At 35.1% G+C, this 12140-nt stretch overlaps 1 protein-coding gene across 4 annotated transcripts in view; it reads left to right on the top strand.

Moving 5' to 3' along the window:
• Window positions 1-10273: 10273 nt before the first annotated feature.
• The window catches only part of nuf (rab11 family-interacting protein nuf), a 245548-nt gene continuing 243681 nt past the window's right edge, over window positions 10274-12140 (top strand). For all 4 annotated transcript variants that reach the window (XM_085960041.1, XM_085960039.1, XM_085960040.1 and 1 more), the window contains exon 1: window positions 10274-10536. The gene's annotated coding sequence lies outside the window, so the exon portion shown is untranslated. The remainder of the gene's footprint in view (window positions 10537-12140) is intronic.

Here is a 12140-nt window from a genome sequence, read left to right as displayed (position 1 = left end):
TAATCCGCGTCGGGTGCATGGTGCATTTAATTAAATCCGGAAGTTCTGTATATTGTTTTTGTTAGAAAACTACTTTCCGCATTGGTCAACAGGTGGTATGATTCAGATTTGGCGCGAATTTATCTATAGTTAAGCCTAGTCCAGACCAAGAACATCATCGTCAGCTGAATGCAGAACCTAACTCACATTTGAAATACTTTGCAGAAGAGTTTTTTGAAACAGCCTACTTCAGTTATATATTATTTATATGGACAAGTGTATGCACCATTTTTTTCATCAATAATCCTACTAAAATATGATGCATCCATTTATTCATAAAGATAATAAATAATTTCAGTAAGTTGTTTCAAAAAACTCTCTCTTCAGAAATTTCAAATGTAAGTTAGAATAGTTCTGCATTCTGGTGATGACTGTGTACTATGTTCGATGTTTCCCATCGACGTCGGGAAACACAAATTAATCCAAGATCATTTAATATATATGTATTAAAATTTTTGGATAGATATACTTACTTAATACAATATTCACAACAGTTAGTATCATGGCCCCCACAAGTGGGGGGCTGGCAGGGCAATAGCCTGGGGGCCCGGGCTCATGTAGGCCCCGGTGTGATGAGTTACCCAGATACGTGAGATAAACACAGATCAAAAATTTGCTCTAATAAGTCGCCTGCGGTGCTATTTCACTTCAATAATGTTAATATTTTAAAATATATATGTGGTGATGTAATTTTTAATTGTGTATCGATACTCGACAACTCAAGTGGATTTAAGTATCCACTAACACTAAATATCCATAAATTTACCGTGAACACCATTAGGAAAACGCGTCACACTGCCTTTAATCTTAGCGATAGGTAGGGGCGCGACAAAAATCCTATCCTGGGGCTCGTTTCATTATGTGGGGCCATGATTAGTACATGTACAATGTCCACTGAACCTATGTAGGTATCTTGGTCTAGACCAGGTATTAGAGTGCTCGGTAATAAATAGCGACAACGTGCCACAGCATAGCCCTCACATCCTGAAACAACCCCCAGGCCAGAATCTTTGGCAGGCCCACCCACCTACCTCTCATTAAGGTTAAGGGCAGTAAGCAAGTATATCAATCATCATATCACATCAAATCGCACAACTAGGGATTGCAATACCGAATGAAAATGTCAATATCTACTGGTACCTATTTCGGTATTTTTATTAAATACCGGAATTCGTTAAAAAATATTATACGAAAAAAAAGAAGTATCAATCAATAGATAGGTATAGCTATAAAAATCTATTTAAAACATTGATATTTTATATCAAAAATATCTATGTATCTACATAATATTCTGTTGATCTTTAAAAATATGTATATAATAATATGTATAACAATATTATTATAATCGTACAATTGCTTATTTTTATAAATACCTTGAATTAGATTTCGTGATCGGATGAAATATTTATGAAAGTATATAGAAGTCTGTATATATTTTTTAAAGCTGATCTTTTGGCCATGGTGTGACCAGATCTTAGTCTCATTATCAGCTTGAGCTCATTTCTCCTCAGAGGCGACTCTACAAACCAGTATATCATGCACTGGGAAAGTATAATGGATATACGCACTCTATTTCTCCGTATATAGAGATGCCCTGTGATGGGATGAAATATTTATGAAAGTATATAGAAGTCTGTATATATTTTTTAAAGCTGATCTTTTGGCCACGGTGTGAGCAGATCTTAGTCTCATTATCAGCTTGAGCTCATTTCTCCTCAGGGGCGACTCTACAAACCAGTGTATCATGCATTGGGAAAGTAAAATGGATGAACTTACTCTATTTCTCCGTATATAGGGATGCCCTGTGATGGGATTCTATCCAAATATTTTGGCATAATTTATTCTTTTATGGAGGCATTCCAGTCCAAGCATTCTGGGATCCACTAATAATATAGCGTCCCTTACTAGTAAGTTTCTTTTGCCATATAATCATCTACTTTATCGCATTCGATTAATATATGACATATGTGATAGATGTAATCCATTGAGTGTGTAGGAGTGGTCGGTGCTATAGTAGATGAAAGACGGTCGTGGTTATTCGTGATAATGGAAAAGTGAGAGTTTATTTATGGTTGCATAAGCACAAAGGTACAATCGGTACAATATAACAGAGGAAGGTGTTATTTTCCGAGGCACTAAGTTCTCTAGCAAGATACAAGTTTATCAAGTGAATATTACAGAGAGACTGACTTGTTTCCTCCCGACAGCCTTTTTTTATTGGTTTCCCGAATAGACCAAATGTTCAGGAGACGAAAAACAAATTTCATAATCCTATATTATTTAAATACACAGAGATTTTGAAATAGTTATTTTTACAGTATATGAATGACGTATTCATTACCATTACAAAGTGATTTAAAGAAAAGGATGGTCTAGTCCGTTAAGATACAAAAAAATATTCTGCATTAAAAGGTCGATTTTGACAAAAACGGATATTCGGGAAACCAATCCTATAGCGACGTTTTGTTGAACCTGCCACGATGGAAAATGCTTATCTCTCTAGTAATCTCTAGTATCTCAGCCATTTGGTGAGAAAATATAATAAACGATTAATGAATATCACTGAGTTTACCAAAGTGCTCACTACGTAGTAATTCGATTGTGTGAAAAATGTATACAAAGAAATTACACATAGATACTAAACAATTATTAATCTAACTAATTAATTAATTAACATTAATTTCAAAGCGATTCATATGTCATGGATTCTACTGAAACTTCTTGGTTCTTACAGAACCATTGATAGCCACAAGTTTATATTATATCAACCGCACTATTCTGCCCTTCTAAGGAAGAAGGCAGTAACTGACTCTCACACACTTTCGAGATAAATGACATAATGTGGTTTATTTCCAACTTTGGTACCGTGAATTAATAAAAAACGGTGATAATTTTTATTAATAGGATGTTAAAATACAAATAAAGTAATAATAAACAAGCAGTAACAGCAATTCATAGGTGCATTTACTGGCTTTTTGCTAAGAAATTTGTATTATTTTAGCAGATGTCCATTTTTTCACTAAGGATTTTAACGGTATTTTAGTGATAATTCTGATTTTAATGTGAGCAGAGTATATAGCTTTCAAAATTACCTAACGGATGGCATTCATAGCTCAATTTCACAAATTTTGCGAGTTACTGCCTTTTTCCTTGGATGGGTAGTATTATGCTTGCCTTTCATCTGGTCAAGGATGTATGGTCTTACAATTTTTCTTATCAATCTTAAGTCTACTAACTTCTAGCGGCATGCCGTTGCTAATCTTGTCATAAGCAGGTGTTTTATCAATTAAATTGGAAAAAATTCCCATTGCTCATAGATAAGTACGGATTAGCAAGGTAAAATCGTACACGTGCAATTTGGGCTCACCAGCGATATAAAACCTAATTAGCTAAAAAAATGTTCCACAACAATCAGCCAACACTTTATTGGCTGCATACCATCTAATATAATACCAACAGGACGTCCAATTAACGACCTTGATTGTTTAATGAAATTTCAAAAAATACGTAGATACGCTTTGAAGTTATGCTAAATCAATCAGATTAATTTATATTGTTAAGGTTAAAAACTATAACAATGGATACCTACCTGTAATCACGGCAAACTGAGTAAACTGATAATGGAGAATCACAAAAAAAATATGGAACTTCTGTATTCACACAACAAGTCTCCACGATTGAAATAACTCTTGTTTTGATGCGAAACACGAGAACTAAAAATATACAAAACGGTGCTATCCTGTTGGCGTGTTCTTGAAAACTAAATTAGACAACGGCTCTCCCTATGAAATGATATTAATTTATTCCGCTTCTCCTTACTACAAACAAGAAGATAAATTTATTCCACGACTGATGCGTTCAATTATTATCAATGAAATGTATTAAAGCAGATTGCACACTAGTTGTGAGCTGCATGTTGAAACACAGACATTAAGTTGACCCCTTCGGCACAACTGGTGACTGAGATACATAATGTATTATTATAAATGCAGGCGCGCATACAAGGGGGGAGGGGGGTTTGAGTCCAGATCCCACCAGAAAAATACAAATCATTTATTCAAATGGAATATTCATCATCATCATCAGGGGCGCGACAACCCGGTGTGGGTCCTGACCTCCTCCAACAGCTCCCTCCACCTGTCCCTATCCAGTGTGGCCGCTTTCCAATTTGGTACCCCCAGAATACGGCAGTCACTGGCAGCTCCATCTAACCAGCGAATCTTTGGCCTCCCTCTTCTTCTACGTCCTATTGGATTGCTGGACATCACTCTCTTTGCCGGTTCATTGTCATTCATACGGTGCACATGACCTAGCCATCGCAGTCTCCCAATCTTAATTGATTGAACTGCGCTGCAATCTTCGTACAGCCCGTAGAGCTCAGCATTATATCTTGTGTGGACAAATGGAATATTACTTTTTCTTATTCTTCATCAGGACCTCATGGCTGTGGATCGTCACCCTGGGAAGATTTGGCTGTCGAACAGCCTCCTGAACGGGTTGAATGCCCTCCCTCAGCATTATTAAGGCTCATTTACACGAGTCACTGCGGATGATCCTCCGCAGGGAATTGGATTCAGGCATTCACTTTTGTTTACACGTGTCACCGAAAGTGAAAAACTCGATTCATTACAAAATGGCGTCATACCGAACACAGAAACAGTATGTACTTACTATTAAATATGATGTGTACTGCAGGAACATCTATTTAACAGGTTTGTTTTCAATTATTCAAAATGACAGTTTACGTACCTACCTATGTACATATTATGACAGTACTCAGGGGCGCAGGGGTGCGGAATCATCCGCAGTGATCAAATAATGACCCAAAGTAGAACAAGTTCAACTTCATTCACTTTTGATTCCGGATGATCACTTTCGATGATTCGTAGATGAATGTGCATTTACACGGGTCACTGCGGATGATTCCTCCGCGATGATCGTCAAAAGTGAACCTTGTAAGCGAGACTTTAGACACGCAAGACATGTGGTCCTGGGTATGTGGGCATACGATGTTTGCTTTGATATTCAGACATGTTTTAATAACATGACAGCTCGGACGACACAAATGGACACTAACGAACCTAAGACCTATGACGTTAAGCGACGCGAATTTGATAACCACTTGTAACTCGCAATAACTCGTAGGTGAGCACCAGTAGTTATAGGTGCAGGTTAGGTGTTCAAAAAGTTGAGCGTCTGGGTATGGTGAATATACCTGGAAAAGTGCTAGGGTCAGCGATTAAAACAACGCAAATATATAAGTAGTAGAACACGGTAAATATAGAAGTCACTGGCACCTGCTAGATTTTATTGACCCCGCTCCCTCGCGCAGCATTAAAAATCAATAATAAATTAATTATTAAGGATATTTTTCGAAATGTTTCGAAATCTCCACAGCCTACCTCCACTATGATGGTTTGGTTCAGGCGGGGTATTAATTTTTTAAAATTAACCAGTGCCATCTCCAATTTGTATTCTTAGTTCAGTGAAAATAAACAAGTATAACTGACAAAATTTAGTACCTAAGTATGCACTATTTATGTCGGATCAACATCCCACCTCCACCTTTCGCCACTGCTCGATAGATACCCAGCCCATACATACGTTTAAAAACATTAACTATTTAATAATACGTGTACTAAGAAAGTATGTAGGTATGTAGGTATATACAAAAAATCAATTTAACTAATTTTAATAGCGTTAGGTATTTTATAAAATGAGAAGAAAACTGTGATAAAAATAATCAGTTACCACTAAATAACACTACTTAAATCTTTTGAAAAGATTAGATTGTATTAATTGACTTAATTGATTTAATCAGAGCGTTGGAGCAGACCCTTTTTTTAGTTGCTCCGGTCCAGCTCCGCTTCGGGACCTAATACTTGCTCCGGCTCCGCTCCAGGGTCTGTTCCGCTCCGGGTAAAAAGTTTTAATAAGACGTATTGTATGTAAGTATAAAAATGTTGAAAAAATAAAAAATAAGTATTTTTAAAATAATCGTCATTTTCATTATTAATTCTATTAAACAAAATTCCCGAGAGCAAATCATCAAAAAAGTGAGGTTATTTATCACTCGGCAGTGTTGCCATATTTCAAATAATTCTAGTGTTACAAAGTGTCGAAATATACTATTTTCATTGGATTTTAGGACGAAAATTTAATAATAAAAAGCCATCCGGAGCAGTGGAGCACTACGAATTTTCGGTGCTCCGGGTACAACCCCATTGTTCCAGTGCTCCGTGCTCCTGCTCCGTGCTCCTGCTCCGAGCTCCGCTCCAACGCTCTGGATTTAATCTTTTAAACGCTCTGGTGATGGGTTTGTAGCCGCTGTCCGTAACAATCAATAACTCAGAAAGTATAGAATTAACACAAAATATTTTTTCTAAAGTGAATGTTTTTAATTTCACGAATCTATATAATTGATGACTCACACGATATACCTAGAATATGCATAATTCCGTCAAATTTAAAATGCTTTGGAATTATTCAAAATTTCAATGATATTTTGCATACAATAAAATTAATATAAGTATTTGTACGTGTTCGCCAAAATCGCAGAATGAATTGGATACTGTCCGTACCAGGTGAGAACAGATCACGAATTCTCACCAGTGGCCACTCGTGAAAATATAACAAATTCCAATTGTATTCTATTTTTAACGTGAAATTTTATTTTCTGAAACCTGTCAATATGAAACACAAAATCAACATCTGGAACACCATCTTGGATTAAGCTTTAAATCAAAATACACAATCGACCTATCATTCTAACACAATTATTTTTTCAGACAAGAAAACAGTGGACTACTCTCACTGGAACATGATTCAACCGCACTATGCGATATAATAATTTATGAATGGTAACACAACTGTCCTGTAAAAGTATAAAGTATTACGATTTTTAAAATCTTAAGAATGTGTATCGTTCTATAAAGTTTCGAGAACATGTTTTCTTATGAAAAGATTTTTTTTTGTGTTAAAACGTTGGTTATTTTATGTATATTTATCACCATACTCAATATTATTTGAAGAATCCTTTTTCAGTGTGACAATTTAACTATTTTATAATAGCGATTAGCTCCTCACACAACTTAGGAAATGAATTACGGCATGTTCAACGATGAAAAATTATTGCATAAAAACATAATAACATAAGTATTATTTCTATCCTGAAATGCAAAAAATAATAGATTTAGTAGTACGCCTTCCCATTCTTTGTTCGAAATTAGAAAGTTCTTTTGACAAAACCTTAGCGACTAACCGTCGGTGGCCGACGAACTCTTGTTAATTTTATGATACAGCTTGGTTTGATATGGCTTGTTATTATTTTGCCTCCAGTGTGCAATATAATTACCATCTTTAATGGTTTATTTTATAAATTTTTAACATGGAACATGTTTTACTCATGATCTCCGCGCAAAAGCGTTACGAAAAATATACGTAGAAAAACTAATAACGCGCAACACGCCCGCGGCCCGCGCTCCGCCCCGATTACTTACGCACGCCGATTATTTTCATTTTACGTTCAGTAGCCTACATTCTGTGCGACGCATAATGTTCGTCTGTTATTATTACTTCTTTAGTTTTATTTCTGTAATTAGATCATTTTCAGAAAATTTGTATTGTTTGAATCCTTTGGATTCGGTTACTTTGACAAATAACCGGGATGTTTTTTTTTTTTACATCGGGTACATACATATACTTTTAAAAGCGCAATATTTTCTCCCAATGACAAAAATATATCAAAAAAATGTTTTGGACGTATGTCGAAAAATGGCCGGAAATCGTAATTGCGCATAATTTAAAGCCGTTATAGCGAGAAAACGTATAACGAGCTGCCGTGTAGTGAGGTATAAGCGTATAACAAAGCTTACGAAGATCACTTCCTGAATGGAGTTTATTGACATATTGAATAAGCATTTATTTCCAGACAAGCTATTTCGGTTTGACACTTTTATTTTTATTTTGTCGGCCACCACGTTACATCAATGTGGTTAAATTGTTTGCATGTGTGCGTCAGACCGACCGTCTCTCTCTTTCGTTAGGTATCTAGCATGCGTTCCTCTACTGTCGCTTTATCTACCTGTTCGGATTTCGTCTTTTTCACCCACATAGAAAAGGGCGCCAACTATCTTTTTCTCACTATATAGTTGTTGTAAACCTTTAATACTTGTAAACTAGAAAGTTACTTTTTACATCAAATTGATATATTATGACCATCCATAATCTTTAATTTTAACGTATGCGTGTATGATAATCAATGAATATATTATATTTAGTCTATTGTTGGATTGCATTTTAATACAGTTAACCGAGTATTGTGGTTAACACAGCCGATAAAAATATCTAACGTGAACCACAATATCTGATGACACTGAATTCTGACTATATAGTTAACGTATTGAGTGTCTCAGAGTAACTGTATGAGTGGTCATGTTAATATAATATGTAACACATAATTATTATATCGTTCGACATTGTCGCCCAATACAAAAAACCTACAATTTTTTCACATTACTCATCCTGGCCATTCTCTCATGGGTGAGGATCGTCATCATCTTGAAATTGCGCCATCTTTTGAGCGACCTAGACTTTCCACTCTTCTCGGTCATAAGCAACTCGCAGGGTAGAGCTAAGGCTGTCCCCAGTAAGCTTCTTCAATTGGTCGCTGGAGCGCATCGACGCTCTCCTCCGCTTTCTCATAGATGCCGTAACAAAATAGACAACAGGCGTATTTTAAACGTTATTAAACCCACAATAAGCAAATTTACCACATTATAAATTAACACATTCAATGACACATCGAATAAACGATGCAACCATTAAAACGTTTTACACATCATTTTTTTTGTTGATATATTTATGTTTAATTGTTAAATATTGGATTTTATTAAATAAATACGTTCTTTACGGGAACGGCTGCATTTAAAATTTGTAGGCATATAGATGGTTTTTAATCTCGCCAGATTGATGAGATAACGAGTTTAGATTAGGTATAAATAGTATGGCAACAAAAAATAAAAGAGAGTGTTTCATCCAGCAGTGGATCGAGAGTGAGATGATGATGGTAATATTTTTTTATGTATAAACATATTATATTATTCTTCTGTTATCTATTGTTTCCCAACCTTATTTGTGCCATGCCTCACTTCTACGCTTCAAAAATCTCTATGCCCCCCTATCAATTTTTTTTTATAGTTACCAAACAAGAGAATAATGAATGTATTGTTGATCTTTTTTTCAAATTTCTCCTTCATATTCCTGCCATTTTTTATTAAAAATAATAAGGAAAGTACATATATAGCAGTGCTGCCGTCTTTTTCTCTGAGAGTCAGGGTTGCAATATCAAAAAAAAAAATCGAAAATGCGTTTTTCAACAAAAAAAATGCAACAAATATTAACGATTTGCACATTACCCTCCAAAACATTCAAACTGCCCCGCCTCACGTTGGGAAACACTGGGTTATACGTTGTAGAAATTGTATTGTTATTTATTTTGATTTTTTTGATTATTATGAATACTTCTCATCATCATTATCATTCCGTGGTGCAACAACCAGAAGTGGGCCCTGGCCACCTCGACGCGTATGAAATACAAATTTATTACTTTGTTGAGTGTCGTCTGGAAAATGTTTACAATCACCTACCAAATGTCGTTTCCTTTTGGAACTTGGAATCACTGATAACTTTTTCTATTGCCGTTTTATTCTAACACATTGATTCGAGCGGTGGAAACTATATTTTATCTCTCTTCCGCATCTTTCTAAAGTTTGTCGCTGCCGTTCACAGGTGCCGTCTGACAGTCAGTCGCAGTGTTGCCATGTCTACTGAAATTTCAGTAGATCTACTGATATTTTTTGCCAATATACTGAATTTTTGATTTTTTTTCGAAATTCAAGAAATCTACTGATATTTGTGTTTCTCCATAATTGTAAGTTTACTGATGATTATTTTAATAATAAACTTGAAATGATTTACGCACGATCTTTTTTAATGTGTTACACTTCTAAATTGACGAAGAAAGCATTGTAACTCTACCCAAGAGCGCCATTTTACCCATTAATATCATCATTTTTTACAATAAATTAATATTATTAGTTATTTTTATCCTTATTAGTCTTAAATTATATCTAATATACTACATTTTCCAAAATCTACTGATATTTTATGAAATCTACTGATTTTTTTGTCAAAATCTACTGAAATTTTAAATTTTGACTTGGCAACACTGGTCAGTCGAAAAAGCGATACTCCCTCGGTCGGTCGCGTAATATTGAAACCAATTTGGAATGCCATTTTTGTTTTTGTTTACTAAACTTACGTGTGTTGTGAATAAATCCTGTTTGCTAATAATAAAACAAGCAACTGCGTCCCCCAGGTGATTTGTGAGTGCAGTTCAGTGCTTTGCAGTGTGTTTGTGTGCAGTTTAAATAGTGTTTTTTTGGAAAATACTCGTGACTTGTGGAGACCTTGGTCGTTCTGTCTTCTATTTCTGAGGTGAGTCAAACCGTCAAACGTTTATATTGTGAAAATTTCGGCTTATCCAGAAGTGTGTCAAGCGGCTGCTTTAATGGACATTTTTATGCAAACTAAACACGTCTGAAAAATGTAGACGTCCCTCAAGCCGGTTCGTGTGTAGGCATTGTTTTTAAAATAGAAAAGTTACTGGACCAACTTGGCAAGAAAATAAAGGAATAGTTTTCGGACAGCATTTTCCCCGAATATTTTATTATTAGAGAAATTTGACATTACTTTAATAGTGTCATGATGTAATTTCATTATTATTACGTCGCGAAGCCTACGTTTTAATATAACTACCTACAAACTTACCTGTATTGTTTTACAGGTAAACAGACACGTGACAACTCTGTGAAAAAATACAATAATTGTAATAAAAAACAAACTTCAAATTTGTAGGGAGAATAACATTATAAATCTACATAATATTCATTAAATTATGTCGATAGTTAGGTACCTACCTATATCTACATACTTAATATTGTTATTATACCTATTTACTTACCTAATTTAACCTACTGGCAGATTTACCCAATAAGGTACCTAATCACTAAAGTGTGTATGACAGTGGCGCACTCAGGATTTAATATGGGGGGGGGGGGCGGTCATTAACGACAAAAGCGCACCTTACCTTACCTACGTACATAATATTATGCACACATACTTGCTTATTTAATTCACCCGACGACATCACAAAATAAATTGACGTGTTCACATCTCGACTTTCGCTCTCCGATTGCCAGCGAGTCCGAAATTTCGTCGCACCCATAATTGAAAATTATTTGCCGTTTCACTGAAGTATGCTCTTAAGAATTTCAGATTTTACTATTGACCCATTAATAATTGACTATTGGTCTACTTATTGCATTATATTATAGCACTCGCTCAGATGCTCGATTACACTAAATCCCCCCTAATGTTTTGTACCTGAGAGGGTTAGTACCTGTTAATCCCTTGCCCTGATCCTATGATAAATCACAGATTCACAATTGACAGATAATACGAACACCGATTTAATTTGCAAATAGTGAATGCATGCAAAACGCCATAACACCTGTCAGTAGAGTCATATTCTGCTCCGCTCCCCTATCATAAAAATATAAACTAATTAGTTTTATTTTACCAAATATTTTTTGACCACTTGAAAGCTTAAAAATATCTAGAATCGCGCCAGTCAGGGCCAAATTTACAACATCCAGATTTATAGAACTATTATGTATTGAGGGCATAAAAACACATTTTATTAAAATGTATTTTTAAAATAATGTTAAGTATGTATTTAATTTGTTTACTTATATTATTTTAATTTTCTTGCTGTTTGTTGGCATAACGATTATTATTTCAGCAAAATATATACCTATAGGTACTTCATTTTTTAATAATCGATATATCATGCTGTGGGGCCCCTACACTAAGCTATAATAGCCCCTTTAACCCTAGGACATATCAGGCCCTAGCACCAGCACATATTCTTTTGTTGCAAATCGCGCTTAAATCGAATTCTTTTCTGTAGATAAGTAAGTATCTACCTTGAAAAACAAGAAAAAGTATAATAAATTGTGACTTTTTGATAAAAAGATTAC

Source organism: Rhyacophila brunnea, unplaced genomic scaffold (genome assembly GCF_057557595.1).
Source record: "Rhyacophila brunnea isolate RB1 unplaced genomic scaffold, BYU_Rbru_1.0 scaffold_9, whole genome shotgun sequence".
Lineage (NCBI taxonomy): Eukaryota > Metazoa > Arthropoda > Insecta > Trichoptera > Rhyacophilidae > Rhyacophila > Rhyacophila brunnea.
Note: the sequence above shows the minus strand (reverse complement) of the source record. Positions and strands in the feature narration are given on the sequence as shown.